The sequence below is a fragment of the Tasmannia lanceolata genome, unplaced genomic scaffold, assembly GCF_043159265.1.
Source record: "Tasmannia lanceolata isolate RefF3 unplaced genomic scaffold, GAP_Taslan_0.1 ptg000023l, whole genome shotgun sequence".
Lineage (NCBI taxonomy): Eukaryota > Viridiplantae > Streptophyta > Magnoliopsida > Canellales > Winteraceae > Tasmannia > Tasmannia lanceolata.
Window position 1 is genome coordinate 2,025,940 of NW_027518700.1, and position 17,785 is coordinate 2,043,724.

At 39.9% G+C, this 17,785-nt stretch overlaps 1 pseudogene; it reads left to right on the top strand.

Moving 5' to 3' along the window:
• Positions 1 to 7,335: 7,335 nt before the first annotated feature.
• On the top strand, positions 7,336 to 7,977 carry LOC143856628 (protein TIC 20-v, chloroplastic pseudogene; annotated as a pseudogene).
• The last annotated feature ends 9,808 nt before the right edge of the window (positions 7,978 to 17,785 follow it).

Consider the following 17,785-nt stretch of genomic DNA (forward strand, 5'->3'; position numbering starts at 1 on the left):
TCTTGTTAACACCTGGAATCATTTTTTCAGGGGCGTGGCTGCTCTTTTCTGAAGGTCTGAACCGCACCTAGGGAATCAGAGTCGATACACAAACTGCTATTCTGATAATTCTTCGCACATTCTATTCGAATGATGATCGCAAGGATTTCTAGCTCATGGATGGAGGAAGGGGGAACATTCAAAGAGAACAGGAGGAGAGCTTCACCATTTCTCCCGAAGAATTCCTCCAACAACAGCTCGATCTTGATCCAGAGAAGCGTCTGTATTAAGCATGATTGTGTCTGGCTGTGGTTTCTGCCATTGGCAATAGTTGACTTTTGGGGTATGGTGGACACTCATACAGTAGAAGTTTTTCGCCATTTCCAAGTTGCTGGGGGTATCAGAGTCAGAGAGATGAAGATACTGATAGCATCAATGATTTTTGCGAGAGTTAATTGCTTATGGCACAGCTTGTTTTCAATTATCCTGAGATTTCTCTCAATCCATATGAAGTAAATGGTAGCAGAGAAAGCTATTTTCAGCCCCATTGCAGCTTGACCTCTTCCTTTAGCTTTGGTTCTGAACCAGTGAATTTCAAGAAGGAGTTTCCTGGTAGGTCTTCTTGAGAATGAGAATTTCCTGAGAAGGGTACGCCAAATCCAAGCAGAATATGCACAAGAAAAGAAAAGATGGTCCACATTCTCTATCTTGATTGCATAGAGGGCAAGTTGAGTAACGAGAATTTGAGTGGAATAAGAGACGATCCTTTGTGCTTAATTTATTCATCACAGCTTGCCATGTGATGAAGGAAAATTTTGGGATATGCCTTGGAAACCAGATAGTATTTGCCCATTCAAACTTTTGATGCTTCTGTTTGATTTCCAGAGAGGCACTCTTGATTGAAAAGGAGGTCCCAATGGATCCAATAGAGGTTTGAGATGAGATCACTCCATTAGGATGCCAAGGGTGGCGCCAGAAATCGATACCTTTTCCTTCAGCAACAATGTAGCAAATAAAGGGTTTTAGATCTTCTCGAATCTGGAAAATACTTTTTATTCCCCAGGATGGTTTGCTTGGCTTATGACCCAAAGATTTCTTCCTCTCAAATATTTTTTATCAAACCAATCAGACCAGGTGCTCCTTTTCCTGCAAATTAATTGCCAAAGCAGTTTAAATTGGAAAGCTTTACTAATATCTCGAAGAGAACGGATGCCAATACCTCCTTCATCTTTAGATTTACACAGCAGGTGCCAGGCAACAGGATGATACTTCTTGCTTAGATCACACCCTGCCCAGATAAAATCTCGGAACAACTTTTCAATGCCGTCCAGAATAGATCTTGGAATGTTGAAAGAGGCAGCCCAGTAGATATGAAATGAGTTGAGGACCGTCTTTACCAGCTCAATCCTCCCTGCTCTGGATAAGTGCCGATTAGACCAAGTAGCAATTCTGGTTCGAATTTTTCCTAAAAGAGGGAGACAATCAGCAGCTGTAAGTCTAGAAGTAATGAGAGGAAGCCCAAGATATATGACTGGAAGAGTCCCTTCTTTGATTTTCAAGCTGTCACAGATTCTTTTCCTGATTCTGGCATTGCAACCTGCAAAGAAAAGCTCACATTTTATAGTGTTAATTCCCATCCCCGAGCAGGTTTTGAATTTGGAGAAACAATCAAGAACTCCCGGAGCACAACTGGGATTGGGATCAATGAAGAGCATCACATCATCTGCAAACAAGAGGTGGGTGATTGATAGGTTATCTCTTGAGAAGGGGGTGGAGATAATCTTTTTATGATCAGCTTCTATAAGGATGACAGACAACATTTCCATAGCTATGCAGAAAAGGAGAGGTGAGAGAGGGTCACCTTGCCTTAACCCATTTGTGGGCTTAAAGTATCCCTTTGGAGAGCCATTAACTAGAACAAAGAAGGAAGGTGTATCAATGCATTTGCTTACCCACTTGCACCAGTTTTCAGGGAAGCCTTGTTTGCTCATGAACAAGGCTTTTTGAAGGTCCATCTTAATACATAAGACAGGCTTGGCATTTTTCCTATGAAAGTTGTGGACAAGATCATGAGTAGAAGAATGTTGTCCTGAATTTGTCTCCCTTTTATGAAAGCAGATTGAGGGGGGGGAGGTGAGGGGAGTTTAACCTATCTATTGGGAAAGTTGCCTTATTTCCCACCCACGGTGGTTGCTTGGGTGGGAAGGAACGGCAAAAATAGATATTTCTATTTTTAGCTTTTGGGGAAAACTAAACTATAAAAAAAGAGAAGTGTTGTTCTCTTTGGTTGCAGCGAAGCAAGACGTCTTTGGTGTGTCGGCTGCCAAAGGAGAGAGAAGAAAAAGAGAGAGAAAGAGAGAAGACGTTTTTCATCTCGGGGTTTTCTCTTGGGTTCTTTTTCGGGTTTATCTCTTGTGTACGGTCTTGGGTTTGAGAAGCAAGGAAAGGGTTGCGGGTTTATGGGTTTGCGATTAATCCATTGGAATCCTTGTATATTATTTTTCTCATAGTGGAAAATCATGTTTCTCGCCCGTGGAGTTGGCATGGCCGAACCACGTAAAATATCGGTGTTCATCTTGTGGCTTGTTTGTTTATTTTACTTTTCCGTTTAAGTTGTGCACGATCAGATCAGATTGCCCAGCGGATTTTCTCAACAAGTGGTATCAGAGCTTAGGTGGAGCGATCGTCGAAGCCGGGTGGAGTGATCGTGGGTGTTGTGATTGGATTGCGGTAAGAGCGATCTTTAGGAGTAGAAAGATTGTCCAAGAAAGATTCTTGTTCAAGGTGGAGCGCTACACCGAGAAGTGCGAAGTGATCTTAGATGGCAGTAAAATCAAGTTCTACTCAGTTTAACATCGACAGATTTGACGGAAAGGGTAGTTTCACCCTATGGCAGATGAGGGTGAAGGACATCCTAGTTCAACAGGGCTTGGCTAATTCGTTGAAGGGAAAGGATGGAAAGCCGGAGAAGATGACGGATGCCGAGTGAGAAGACATAAAGTCGAAGGCGGTCAACACGATTCGACTATGTTTGGCTGATAGCGTTATGTTTAACGTTATGGAAGAGGAAGAAGTTGGAAAAGCTTTATATGTCAAAAAGCTTAGCCAACCGGTTGTATCTGAAGCGGCAATTGTATGGGCTGAAGATGCAGGAAGGCAGAGATCTTCTGGAACACATTACGGTGTTTAACGGGCTTGTGGATCAACTCCACAAGGTTGACGAAAAGTTGAAGGAAGAAGATAAGGTCCTTTTGCTTCTTACTTCTCTTCCTGATTCGTATGACAACCTGGTGACAACTTTATTATATGGTAAGGATACAAGAAAGTTAGAGGAAGTCACGGCGTCGCTCTTATCGAATGAGATGCGGAAGAAACATGTTCTTGGTGTAAGTGAAGAACAAGGGTTGGTTGTTCATGGTGGGAATCAAAGAGGAAGGTTGTCTGATAGGGGATCAGGAAAAGGCAGGTCAAGATCCATGGTCGGCGGAAATGGTGTGCAATGTTACCATTGCAATAAATATGGCCACATTAAGCGGGATTGTCCAAAGAGAGCTGACCGGGTGGACAATGGTGCTACGAATACTGTGGTGGCGGGAGAACATAGCGAAGTGTTTGGAGACTTTATCACAGTCTCCTCAAGTAATCACACTTCTCATGATGAGTGGATTCTAGATTCAGGTTGCTCTGTTCATGTATGCTCCAAGAGGGAATATTTTGATACGTTCCAGGAGACAAGGGCTGGTGTAGTGTCCTTCGGTGACGGGTCCACTTGTGACGTCACGGGAGTTGGGACGGTGAAGATCAAGATGTTCGATGGAGTGGTTCGTACTTTGGGTGGTGTGGCGCATGTCCTAAAGCTACGGAAGAATCTAGTATCGCTTGGCCGGTTGGACTCCAGGGGTTGCAGGTTTTTCAGCTGCAAGTGGAGCCATGAAAATCACGCGCGGCTGTATGGTTCTGATAAAAGGTGAGAAGTGTGGAGGATTATATCGTCTGGTCAGGGACACGGTGACTAGTGTTCCTAAGATCTCGATGTCTAGTTGGAAACAAGGTAATTGTGTACACACACGTAGGGTCTCTTTCACAGTTGGTGTAGAGACGGGTTTTCAGGTTACAAACGATGGTGAGAGGATGACAGTACCTGCGTTGGGGAGGATGGATCGAGATCCCTCTCCAAGGTTGACTAGGTGAGTCAACGGGTTGGTAGCTACACACGTGCATTGGCTGTGTTGATTGAATCGAGAGGAGTCAGAACCAAGGTGATTCGAGTGTGTGTAGCTGGTACTACGGAAGGCCAATGGTGATTCGTTGCGATAGCGGACCGGTGGCGACATCAACAGAAAATCTTCAGGTGGCTGGGAAATAAGCCAAGGTGGAGATTGTTGGGAAAGTTGCCTTATTTCCCACCCACGGTGGTTGCTTGGGTGGGAAGGCAAAGGCAAAAATAGAGATTTCTATTTTTAGCTTTTGGGGAAAACTAAACTATAAAAAGAGAAGTGTTGTTCTCTTGGGTTGCAGCGAAGCAAGACGTCTTTGATGTGTCGGCTGCCAAAGGAGAGAGAAGAACAAGAGAGAGAAAGGGAGAAGAGGTTTTTCATCTCGGGGTTTTCTCTTGGGTTCTTTTTCGGGTTTATCTCTTGTGTACGGTCTTGGGTTTGAGAAGCAAGGAAAGGGTTGCGGGTTTGTGGGTTTGCGATTAATCCATTGTAATCCTTGTATATTGTTTTTCTCATAGTGGAAGATCGTGTTTCACGCCCGTTGAGTAGGTTTGGCCGAACCACGTAAAATATCAGTGTTCATCTTGTGGCTTGTTTGTTTATTTTACTTTTCCATTTAATTTGTGCACAATCGGATCAGATTGCCCGGCGGATTTTCTCAACACTATCCATGAAAGGTCTGAGACAGTTGGCCATGATTTTTGTTATAACATTATAAAGAAAGTTACAGAGAGAAATTGGCCTAAACATGTCTGGGGTGCTTGCACCATTTGTTTTGGGAAATAGAGAAATGAAGGTGGAGTTGCTTTCAGGCAGCATCTTCCCTTTGATAAAAAAAAATGCTGGATTGCTTGAGTAACATCATTGCCTATAAGATACCAGAATTTCTTAAAAAATTCCCTATTGAAACCATCAAGACCTGGACTTTTGTTTCCGTCAATGGCATCTTCAACTTCAGAATTTGAGACTTCCCTAATAAGTAAGGAAGCTTCAACATTATTCAGGATGTGAAGAGGATTTGGAACCTCAGGGTGGTCTTGGTGTTGATTTAGAAGGAACTGAAATGGTTAACCATGACATTGCCAATTTGGGAGGAATCCGATGATAGGGTACCATCCTCCATGGTGATGCCGTGGATGGAATTTATATTCCTTCTCGCATTGATTGCTGAGTAGTAAAAAGCTGAATTTGAGTCTCCTAACTCCAGCCAGTCAACCCAAGATTTCTGCCTGAGTATGGATTCTTCATAACTTCCAGTTCTGAGATAATCCTCCTTTGCCTGAACTTTGAGATTTCTGAGTTGAAGATTTGTTGGATCAGAGACCAGCTGATTTTGGATTTCATTCAGCTCATTTCTTATAATTGGAAGATTGATGTCGATGCGGCCAAAAACATCACGATTCCAAATTTTGATGGCACCTTTTACAGCTTTCAATTTCTGGGAAACTTTGAACATGAGAGTTCCTTTGAAGTTCTGATTCCAAGCTTGTTCAACAATCGGATAAAGGCAGAGGTCATCGAGCCACATATTGAAGAACTTAAAAGGTTTGGGACCATTGGAAATGGGAGGGAGAAGGGGAATGACAATTGGTGAGTGATCAGACGGACCAGTGTTTAGAAAGGTGGCTGAGGTGTGGGAATGGAGGTTAATCCAATCCTCGTTTACAAGCACTCTGTCTAATTTTCTCAGTTTTGGGTTATCAAGGTGCGAATTATTATACCAGGTAAAGATGAATGGGCTGAAAATCAAAGACAAGAACTCTCCAAGAAACATATCAGCGGCCACAAATCTAAAATACAAACACATCCCTGACGATCCTTCTAGTAGATACTGCTCTTGGTCTCCACCAAAAGAAGATGAACTGAAGCTGAATTCGGACGCATCTTTGGATTCATTTGGAGGAGGTCTGGGGGGCCTTATCAGAGATAATCAAGGTATGATTAAAAATCTCTTCTCAATCAATGTAGACAAAAGGGAAATCTATGAGCTGGAATTGCAGGCTATTGAAAGAGGGATCGACCTTGCCCTGTCCATGAACTGTCTAAAATTATGGATCGAATCGGATTCAAAACTCGCGGTGGATATCATCCTTGGAAATGTACTTGTCCCTTGGAAGCAAAAACAAACCCTTAGACAAATCAGAAGCTATCTGGAACATCTGAGTTGGCGAATATCCCATTCTTGGAGAGAAGGAAACTGCCCTGCGGATCAACTGTCAAAAAGGAATTACCCACATAAAGGCTTTCCTTCCACTGTTTTTTTGGCTACTCAAAGCCTCCTTTCAGCTGTATTGAAGACATGAATGGATCATTGTATGTTAGATTGTAAAGGCTGAAGCCCGGCCTGTCGGCCTTTTTGATCTAGCCTCTTGGCCCCCCTTGTTATGATTCTATCTTTTTAATGATATCTGGTAGGGGTCTTGCCTAACCCCAGCTTACCTATCAAAAAAAAAAAAAGGTGTGAATTATTATACCAGGTAAAGGAGTGCCTAATAGTTCGGAGATCAGATAAGCAGCAGGAAGTAATGCAGGAATTTAGTTCAGAAATGTGTAAGAGGTTTGGCTGAGATCCCCCAAAACTTTCTTCAGAAAATCTAATGCAGTTAAAATCCCCAATCACTATCCAAGGTTGATGAATATTCAGAGCAAGGTTGCAAAGAGATTCCCATAGAGATCGACGATCAGTGCCTTGATTGTGGCCATAAACCACAGTAAAATAAAAGATTTCCCCGGAGCTGACAGAAGTGATTTCAGAGTGAATGTGCTGATAGGAATCTTCAACGCAGTTGACATGAAAGTAGCTTGGATCCCATATGAGCCCGATGCGACCTTTGCGAGTGTGATCATAATTTGCAACAGCATTCCAGTCGGGGCAGATTGACACCCCTATCTGTTAGGGTCTATTGACACCCCTATCTGTAGAAAACGCAAGTGATAATGCCCAGATACTTAAGATAAATGTGTTACTCCCTCCCTCTCTCTCTCTCTCTCTCTCTCTCTCTCTCTCTCTCTCTCTCAAAGTCCAAGACAAACTTTTTTCTATTACTTTGAGAACAATCTCTGTAGGTGAGGTGGTGGTGGTGGTGGTGGTGGTGTTTTTGCTTATTTTTGTGACCCAAAGACTTTCATGCTCAATCAAATGGCTACTCTCTTATCCTTCTCATTCGCCGCTCTCTCCCTCCCTCACAAAACCCATCTCCCTTACTCTCTACGTTCCCTCCAAAAACACCCTCTTCTCAATCCCAACAACACCAATAATCTCAAAAACCAAACCAGACCCAAAACATTTATCTCAGCCCAAAACAAACCCAACAATTCTGCAGACCCCCCAGACCGCCTAATCTCAGCCATTTGTTATTTCTACCCTTTCTTTGATGGAATCCAATATGGCAAATATGTCATTACCCAATTCTCTTTTGTTCAAATCCTTTTACAACCTTTAGTCCCTGCTATTAGGGTTTTTAAGCGCTTCCCTTTTAATGGGTTCTTGGTCTTTCTTACCCTTTACTTTGTTGTTGTTAGAAACCCTAATTTCAGCAGGTATGTTAGGTTCAATACAATGCAAGCTATAGTTCTTGATGTGTTGCTCATTTTTCCTGACCTTTTGGAGAGGAATTTTTCCCCTAAGGAGGGTTTGGGTTTGGATCTTGTCATGAGCTTGGATAGTACTGTTTTTCTATTCATTTTGGTGTGTTTGATATATGGTTCTAGTTCTTGCTTGCTTGGTCAAGTGCCCAGGTTGCCAATTGTCGTTGAGGCGGCCAAAAGGCAAGTCCCATGAATTATTATTTGATTCTGTTTTTTGTATCCACCCTCTCTTTTGTTATGTTGTTTGGATGGCAGATGCTATTGGATTTTATGTTGTATATTTGAGTGTATCGAAATTCGGGAATTGGGTCTGATTTGTTTCTCAGTTACTATTTTGTGATGATGTTGTGCTGGTTAATTTAGATGATATATAAATTTTATGTTGTATATTTGAGTGTATCGAAATTTGGCAGTTGGGTCTGATTTGTTTCTTAGGTACTATTTTGTGATGATGTTGTGATGGTTAATTTAGATGATTTTTACATTGTGGTTGTAGGATTAAACAGTTTCTCCATCTTTTTCATTATTGTTTGATGCATGTATGCATGTTTATTCGTGGGATGCCATTGAATTCTTTGTTGGTGGGCTCTTGTTTGTTTCTGTGATTCTGTTGTCTAACATTGTTGTCAGGCATGTGCTTAATTTATTTAATATATCTTGTCTGCCATTGGATTTTCCTTTCTGTTGTTTTCGATATGATTCATCGTAGTGTTATCACTGTGTTTTTAAGATATCATCCGCAATTACTTGATGCGGGTTTTTAAGGAAAAGTTAATATGGCTTATATAGTTTATTATACTTTTATGATTAATCAGTCTGAGATTGTTGGGAAGGAATAAGTTATCTATTGGCATTCAAAAAAAGGAAAAAAGGAATGACCTATCTATGTGGAGCTAAGAATATGTGAAAAAAAAGAAGAGAATTGAAATTCCAATCTTGATGGCAAGTTTAGGATTGTCTGCAGGCACAGGAAGCATTACAATTTGTAGTATAAAAACAGATGAATATGAATTTTCTGCAAGTCACTATGAGCTTTGATGTGTTTATTCCCTGGATGTGGCTGTATGTAGTAATGCTCAATGCCACTGTTCCATTATTTCTGAGCAACTTGGAGGCAGGCCTTCTTTACGTACTATCATGGATAGGAAAATAATTGAAAAATTGGATATTTAATAGTTAGGATTCATAAAAAATAGGAAAAAGAAACATTTCTTTCAAGGGATCAGATTGGTTTCTAGCTCTTCCTAGCAGACTATGTAAGAACCCGACAAGACATGGTTAAGATTTTGTTCTTATAAGCCAGCAACTATACTTGATATGAAGTGCTAATTGTCTGAAATGTCATTTGGTCCATAAATGGAGTGTTATTACTGTCAGGTTCCAATAATATTAAGGTGGTTTGTTTTGGATTTTGAGAACTGATTGTGAGTGATTATTGGACTCAAAATTAAATGCAATTTTGAGTCCACTTTGGTTTGTATCAAAGTGTCGTTGGTCTTCCATTGGGCAACTTGTAGGGACCAAAATAACACACCATCACCTCACAATGTGACAACCATATTCAATACAAACAAACAACTGAACACTTGATTCCAATTTGCATGACTTTACTTTTTTGAGAAGATAAATGAAGGTCCAAGAGCGCACCCAGTGCCACAATGACAAGCTATAAGGCATACACTATAAATATTTCCATATAATGATTTGCAAATGAATACCAAACTGTAGAACAAACTGGCCCCTCAAAACGATTATGAACGAGAAATGGGCATCTTGCCTAGAGTGTGTTGGATATGTTCTAAGTAAAAGCCCAATAGATAGTGGACTAGGTGTAGTGGGCCCATATGGGCTGGAGCCCATTAGCCTTTTAAAACCCTTTAATATTTAACTTGATTAAATAGGGGCTGGGGGCAGCTGGCATTCTATTCCACACCAGATGGCTTGTTAGCAATGCTTCAAGCACAACCAGGTTATCTTCTCCACCGTTCCAACATTTCTTGAAGCAATTTTTTTACTCTCACAAGAACCAGTAAGTTACGTTGATTTCTTTGTGGCTGAAACCCATCCTTTGAATTGAAACTAGGGTCGATTGGGATGACTCTAACTGTAACGTGAGTTTATTTTTAGTGGTTTTGAGCAACCCTAAAACCAGTTACGGGAATTTCTTGCCCTAGCAACAAAGGAAGAAGGGTGCGAATTTCAAGATTGATATTCGGTTCTTGTGGACGGTCCCTCATCCAATTCTTACTCCTTTGTGTTGAATTCACACACAGAGAGGTGTGAGACTCTCGGCAATAAAAAGGGGTTTGTTGGGTTGAAGGTTTTGGATGAGGATTTTGTCTTTTGCCTGAGTGCTTGTGGTTGGCTCTTGATCGTGGCCATCGTTGTTGGTCCATCTTTGTTGGCCGAACCCTCTTGTGGCTGATTATTGTGTTGTTTGAACGTGGGTTTCTCTTCTCCCAAATTTGGCCGTGGGTTGTGGCTGTTTACTGTGGCTGGCTCTCGGGTTGAGTGATTATTTTGGTAATCGTTTCGGGTTCCTCTTGCCGCCGGGTTAGCAAACATTTTTTTCGCGATTCGGCTTTCGCGATTTGATTCTTCAGCTTAGGTGTACTCTTTCCAATTTATGTTTTTGTGATTATAAAATGGAAAAGACTGCTATTCCCTTTGAGATGGTCAAACTTCAATCCTTTGGAAGATCTGAGTTCAGTTCCTGGAAGCGAAACACTCAGTTCGGTTTGAAATATGTGAATGCTTTCTATACTGTTCTGAGTACCTTTGCTGATACGGGAGAAGATGTTGATGAATCTCAATGGAAAAAGGATGAGGATTTCTGTAAAGACTTCTTATTGAATTGTTTATCAGATCGTCTTGCAGAAACCTACAGCAAATTTGGCACTGCTAAAGAAATCTGGGATCATTTAGATGCTCAATTCAAAAAGGAGGAGGAATTGTCCAAGACTCATCTTGTGGAATCATGGATTTCAAGTTCCAAGAGAACCTGGAAATTACTCCTCAAGTATCTGATTTAGAAATTTTGAGATCTAAATTGGCCAATGAGAACATTCTTTACCTGATGCTTTTCTAGTGGGTGCAATTATATACAAGTTACCATCTGCATGGCACTCTTTCAAAACAGAAATGTACAGAAAGAAAGTGCAAGTGGGACTGGATGATCTCAAACGATTCATTCGAATCGAAGATGAGAATAAAGCTAGGAATAACTTGGAAATTGTTAGACAGCAACAGTCAGCTGCTAACACTGTGATATATCCCAAGAAATTTCCTAAGTCATCCAAGTCAACCAAAAGTGATACCCCTAAGTTGGAGGCCAAAAAACCTATCTTTAAGAAAAAGAAGGGCAAGTGCCACAACTGTGGGAAGTGGGGTTACTTTGCTGCAGATTGTAGGCAACCTAAAAGGGTTAAATCTGACACACCACATAAGCAAGCTACTATGATGGTAGATAAGGCTGAGCCTAAAAGTTTTGTTGCCATGTTGGACAAAGGGAAGGCCAGTACTTCTTCTGAGTGGTGGTTAAATACAGGTGCCACTTGTCATGTTTGCAACTCAAATAAACTTCTCACTGATATTACCCAAGTAAAGGAGACTGTTACAGTGGCTAGAGGAGCAGATGTAGAGGTCACTCACACTGGTACTGCGAACCTGGCCCTTTCTTCAGGTAAAATACTAACTTTAAAAGTTGTTAAAGTAGTTCCTACTATTCAAAAGAATTTGATTTCCATTGGTTTGCTTGACAATGCTGGCATGTGTACATCTTTCTTGGATGGTAGAGTAACTTTAACAGTTAACTCTTATTATTTTGGATGTGCTTTCTTGATAGATGGTATGTATAGATTGAGTTTAGCAAATGAGACTATTAGTCAAGTGAGTTCACCTTTGATTGCTCCTAAGTTGTTACATAACAGACTGGGACATGTGAACTATAAGAAAATGGTCCAACTTGCTAAAACTTATGATATACCTTTACATATGTCAAATGATTTTGACAAGTGTGAGGTTTGTGCTCAAACTAAGATCACTAGAAAATCTTTTCGTCAGGTTTCTAGGAGCACACAACTTCTTGAATTAATACATTCTGACCTCTGTGACTTTAAAAGTTTTACTACTATAGGTGGTCGGAAGTATTTGATCACATTTATAGACGATATGTCCAGATATTGTCATATTTATTTGTTAAAATCAAAGGATGAAGCTTTTGCTAAGTTTAAAGTTTTCAAGAATCGAGTTGAATTGCAACTGAACCTGAAAATTAAGAGAGTTAGAAGTAATAGAGGAGGAGAATACACTTCGATAGAATTCAAGGAATTCTGTCCCTCTCAGGGCATAATACTTGAAACTACTGCTCCTTACTCGCCTCAATCTAATGGTGTAGCTGAGCGTAAGAACAGGACATTAACAGAAATGTTAAACTCCATGTTATTGACAGCCGGCATGCCTAATTGCTATTGGGGAGAAGCAGCTTTGACTGCAAATCACATCCTGAATAGATTGCCACACTCAAAATGTTCCTCCACTCCTTATGAGTTATGGCATGGACATCCTTGTAGATATGATACTCTTAAGACTTGGGGTTGTATTGCTTATATAAGGATACCAGATCCTAGGAGACCTAAAGTAGGACCTAAAACAAACACTTGTGTTTACCTAGGAGGTGCTGAAGATAGTGCTGATGATCGGTTTTTTGATCTATCAACCAATATGGTTATAGAATCTCGAGATGCAGTTTTCTTTGAGAATAAATTTCTCAGAGATCAGGGTTTGACCATACCAGGCGATATAGAGGTGGTTACAGAATTGTCGGTTGAGTCTGAACCAGTTACTTCTGACACTTGTCCCAAATTGATATCTGAGTCAGTTCCTGTAAGAGTTTCTACAAGAGATAGAGTACCCAAAAATTTTGGTGAGGACTTTGTGACCTACCATTTAGAGAATGATCCATCATCCTATAAGGAAGCGATGAGATCTAGGGACTCTTTGTTGTGGGCAGAAGCCATTGATGATGAAATGAGCTCTCTGTTACAAAATCTAACTTGGCAACTAGTCGATTTGCCAAAAGGGGCCAAGACTGTGGGCTGTAGATGGATATTGAAGAAGAAACTTAATCCTGACAGATCTATAACTCGATATAAAGCACGTTTAGTAGCTAAGGGCTATACTCAAGTGAGTGGGATAGACTACTTTGATGTCTACTCACCGGTCTGTCATTTGGCTACGATAAGAATTCTTCTTGCTTTGACATCTATTGAGCATTTTGTTATGCATCAAATGGATGTAAAGACAGCTTTTCTCAATGGAGAACTGTCAGAGGAAATCTACATGAATCAACCTGAAGGGTTTGTCATGAAAGGTTTTGAGAATAAAGTTTGTAAATTAAACAAATCTTTATATGGTCTTAAACAAGCACCTAAATTGTGGTATCAGAAATTTGACAAAGTAGTAAAGAGCTTTGGGTTTCTGTCAAGTTACTCCGATAAATGCCTTTATTATCGTTTTGTGTCGAATAAGGTCGCAATTATTTGCTTGTATGTAGATGACATGTTGATTCTTGGTTCCGATCTCTCTGTAGTGAGTGACGTGAAACTAACCTTGGGTAAAGAATTTGACATGAAAGACCTGGGTGTTGTTGACACCATTCTTGGTATGAAAGTAAGTTTTGAGAGGCAGGGAATTTACCTTAGCCAAGCCCATTATATTGAAAAACTACTTTCTATATGGGGATGCAGTGAGTGCAAACCGATTGAGACACCATTTGATTATACCAAGAAGCTGATCTCTAATGAAGGAGACAGTGTGAATCAGTTAGATTATTCTAGACTGATTGGTAGTCTCATGTATGCTATGAGTTGCACTAGGCCAGACATAGCATTTACAGTTGGCATGCTGAGTCATTTTACTAGTAATCATGGCCATGAGCATTGAGATGCCCTTATGAGGCTAATGAGATACCTTAAGGGTACTCAAAATTATGCTCTTTGTTATAGTGGCCATCCTCCTGTTTTGGAAGGATATTTTGATGCATCATGGGGCTCAGAATTAAGAGACAGTAAGTCTACCAGTGGTTATATGTTTACCCTAGGTGGAGCTGCTGTTGCGTAGAAGTCGAAGAGACAGACTTGCATTGCCTTGTCGTCTATGGAATCAGAACTTTATGCTCTAGCTTCAGCTGCAGATGAAGCAGAGTGGATAAAGAATCTGATTATGGACATTCCACTTACTAGGTTAATGATTCATTCCTTAAGTGTCTTCTGTGGTAATGAAGGTACAATTACGATTGTGAAGAACTCACTCTTTAATGGTAAGAGGAGACATCTTAGGCTGAAACATGCCATGCTGAATTATCTCATTAAACACGGGATTATCACTTTGATTGATGTGAGATCGAAGGATAATATGGCCGATGCTCTCTCAAAATGATTGAATAAAGCTCGAACATTCAAAATTATAAAGGAAATGGGATTAAAATCTGTAATGATAGAGGAAAATTAAGTTAAAGCCTTTATAGAAAAGACTTAACTTATATTATCCAGGTTATGGACTTAATCTACATTCTCCATGTTCTTTTGAATTTTTGAATATTCCATGTATGGCCCTAGATAAGCACTTGATATGTTTTATTTATGTTTAAAGTTGTTGTATATCATTCCACACTTGATGATATACCCTCTTTTGAGATAGGTTGTACATTCCACATTTGATGATACAATTTAACTCAAACTTTGTTATCCTGTTTGGGAAGGGTTGGACATTCCACACTTGATGTTTCAACTTGACTCAAATATGGATAAGATGACTTAACATTTTATGGAAATATGAAATAGTTGTTTGCAAAAGAAACCAATTTTTTGGTCTTGTTCTTTATTGAAACTTGAAACTTATATTGAATGGTTCTTTGCAAAACAAGCTATTTTGGTCTTGTTCTTTATTGAAACTTGACAATGATGCTTATGGTGAGAGTGATATTGATACTTTTCAGCCATTCATGTGTGTAATTTATGTTTTACACAAATTGTTGGATTCATTCTTATGAAATCCATATTTTGGTAATTCACAGGGATTGGCGAAAAAGGAGGAGCGCATCGTGATTTTGACTTTGTTAAAGATGACTTACTTGATGAGTAAATCTTATAAAGTTGTAAACACTGAGTGTCTTCTTTCAGTATGTGTATAGAGTTCACTTATATGTGAAACTTTATTTTGAATCTTGATGAGAATCATACCCCATGAATGAATTCTTCTTAAGAGCAGTGGGGTTCATGTATATATGAAACTACCTTTTGGTCGAGTTTATTGTATATGAAACTCTTGGTTGTTCATAAAAGTATTCGTGTTTTCAACTGAAAACATATCTTTATGATAATGTGATGTGGATGATTCAATATTTTGTTTGAACATCACACTATCTATCTATTCGATGGTGCTATATGTAGAACATAGGAGGAGATTGTTGGATATGTTCTAAGTAAAAGCCCAATAGATAGTGGACTAGGTGTAGTGGGCCCATATGGGCTGGAGTCCATTAGCCTTTTAAAACCCTTTAATATTTAACTTGATTAAATAGGGGCTGAGGGCAGCTGGCATTCTATTCCACACCAGATGGCTTGTTAGCAATGCTTCAAGCACAACCAGGTTATCTTCTCCACCGTTCCAACAGAGTGTTGATCTAAAAAATCAATGGAAAATAGGGCACCCTTGTACCTCTATACCAGGGGTAGTAGGGCAATGTGCAAGAGGACAATGGTCACTGAATTCCAACCCCCACCAGCTGGGCCCATATGTACTCCTTGATTGTATAGCTAAATAGAGCAAAATCCCCACAAAAGCAGTCCCAGCATCAAGCCCAGCTGATAAAATGTAAGTGTACCTGGCTCACCACGCCTTATACTTTCTATACAATATAATGTTGAAGAGTATGCCCAAAGTTAACCAAGACCAAATGTTTACTGGTGTCACTGGGGGCATGTAAGTTGCAGCACTGAGTAACAGAGGAGGACAGATGAGTTTGATCCACTTCTTCTTAGGGAATATATGCGAAACTACCCAAACTAATACGGGGGTAATTGCTCCAAAAATGAAGAAATAGTACATCTTTGAGTATTGGCCGTGGGGGGCGACTATTTTGCCTGGGCCAATCACACCCCCCCCCCCCCCCCCCCCATATGAGTGTTCCATCATAGAATGTGTTAAAACTAGCACACGTCCATGGGCTCCCCTTGGGTAACTTGGATTGATCACATATATTCGGCACGGATGTTAACAACCACCATGCCGTAAAGAAATCAACAGTTGATGAGATCACTGTGCCGATGACCTGTGTCATGAGCATGGTTTTAAAATTCGGTTTGGGGCCCAATTTCGGCTGAAATCCTGAAATTTCAGGCAAAACCCGGTAATAGAAAAAAGTAATATTTTTTTATATAGGAAATTTCAGCCGAAATTCTATATTTTTTTCAAAAAAAATTTAATTTCCAAAAACTTCCAAAATTTCAGATTTCATGAAATTTTGGTTTCGGTTTCAACCGAATTACGAAATTTCAGATTTCGGCCGAAATTTAAAACGATGGTATGAGAAAGAATGTAGTGTAGATTGAGTAGCGCAATTCATATACCATAAGAAACACATTGGTTTTGTATTCTTTGTATTTATTCTTTCTTAATAGCCTTCTACTCTGATCATCTCGATCTCTAGGGCATTTCGCGGTTTTCTTTTTCTTTATGAATATAATTCTTTGCCATTAAAAAAAAAATTGAATCGACTTAAGTATAGAATACAACCTAGGTCGGGTTGGGTCGGGTGGGGTTGAGCTTTTGTTAAAATTGAATTGGAATCAACATAAACCTGACTCGAATTAATGGTAAAAGCTCAACCTGAATTCCCAAAACTCGACCCCAGTTGCACCCTTACTTAAGTAGGGATATCTTTGTTACCTCCTGATGTGCACTTGTAATCCTTTCTTTTAATAAAAGGTATCTTTATAAAAGAAAATTAATGATTCTTAGATGGTTATGATCATCGTATGAGATCGAGTTTTGGACCATGAGACCATGTGTTAGAGGGTGCGGAAAGATGAATCCAAGGTGGCCCCACATGTTCAATGGTAGGTGATCTCCCCATTGATATGAGCTAGATTATTCTTGATTTTTTGGTAAAACATTTAGAGTGAGATGATTTAATTACCTGAGTAAAGAAGACTGATTTAGGGGGAATCTTCATGTAATGGGCGATCTTGAAATCATTGATAAATCCGATGGCAGAGAGAGGCTGTTATAGCTGTAGACCCTGTAAGTCAAGCTAGCAAGTGGTTTTCCAGGGTAGTTGAAATATGATTTAGGTAGAATAGATTACCAAGTTTTTTTAAAGTCTACCTGATTTGTAGTGGCTATCATAACTGATATTGGGATTATAAAAATCATGCCTATACCACATGCTAGTATAACTCCCCAGTAAGGAAGTTCGAGTTGTTCTCCAAACCACTACAAGTGATCGTTGAAACTAAGATGGATAAAAACCACCACTGAGGAACACGCTCATACTTCTTCTTCAACCTGTTATGAACATCCCCGCTTTGGTTTTTGCCATGGAAGGCGTCTTTATAATGCCGGAAAATCGTACCAAGGAAAAAAAAAATGATGATTAATAGCCTTGGCTTCGTATAAGAGATAGATAAATAAATAAGTCAATATTTTTTTATAAGGAAATGTTCAGCACTATTGTATTTTGATGAGGGCACTCCTCGCTTTATTAAAAGTTCGCTATGGCCCGCACCATAGGATGATCCAAACCATCCATTAGATGGGCCACAGCCTAAATAGGTTGTGCCCCAAAAATCATTTCCATAGGTTGATCCTAACCCTCCAATCTGAATGTTAGAGGGTTGACCCTAACTGTCTATCGATCGGAGGGTTAGCCCATCTAATGGATGGTTTGGATCATCATATGGTGCGGGCTATACCATACTTTTAATAAAGTGAGGAGTGCC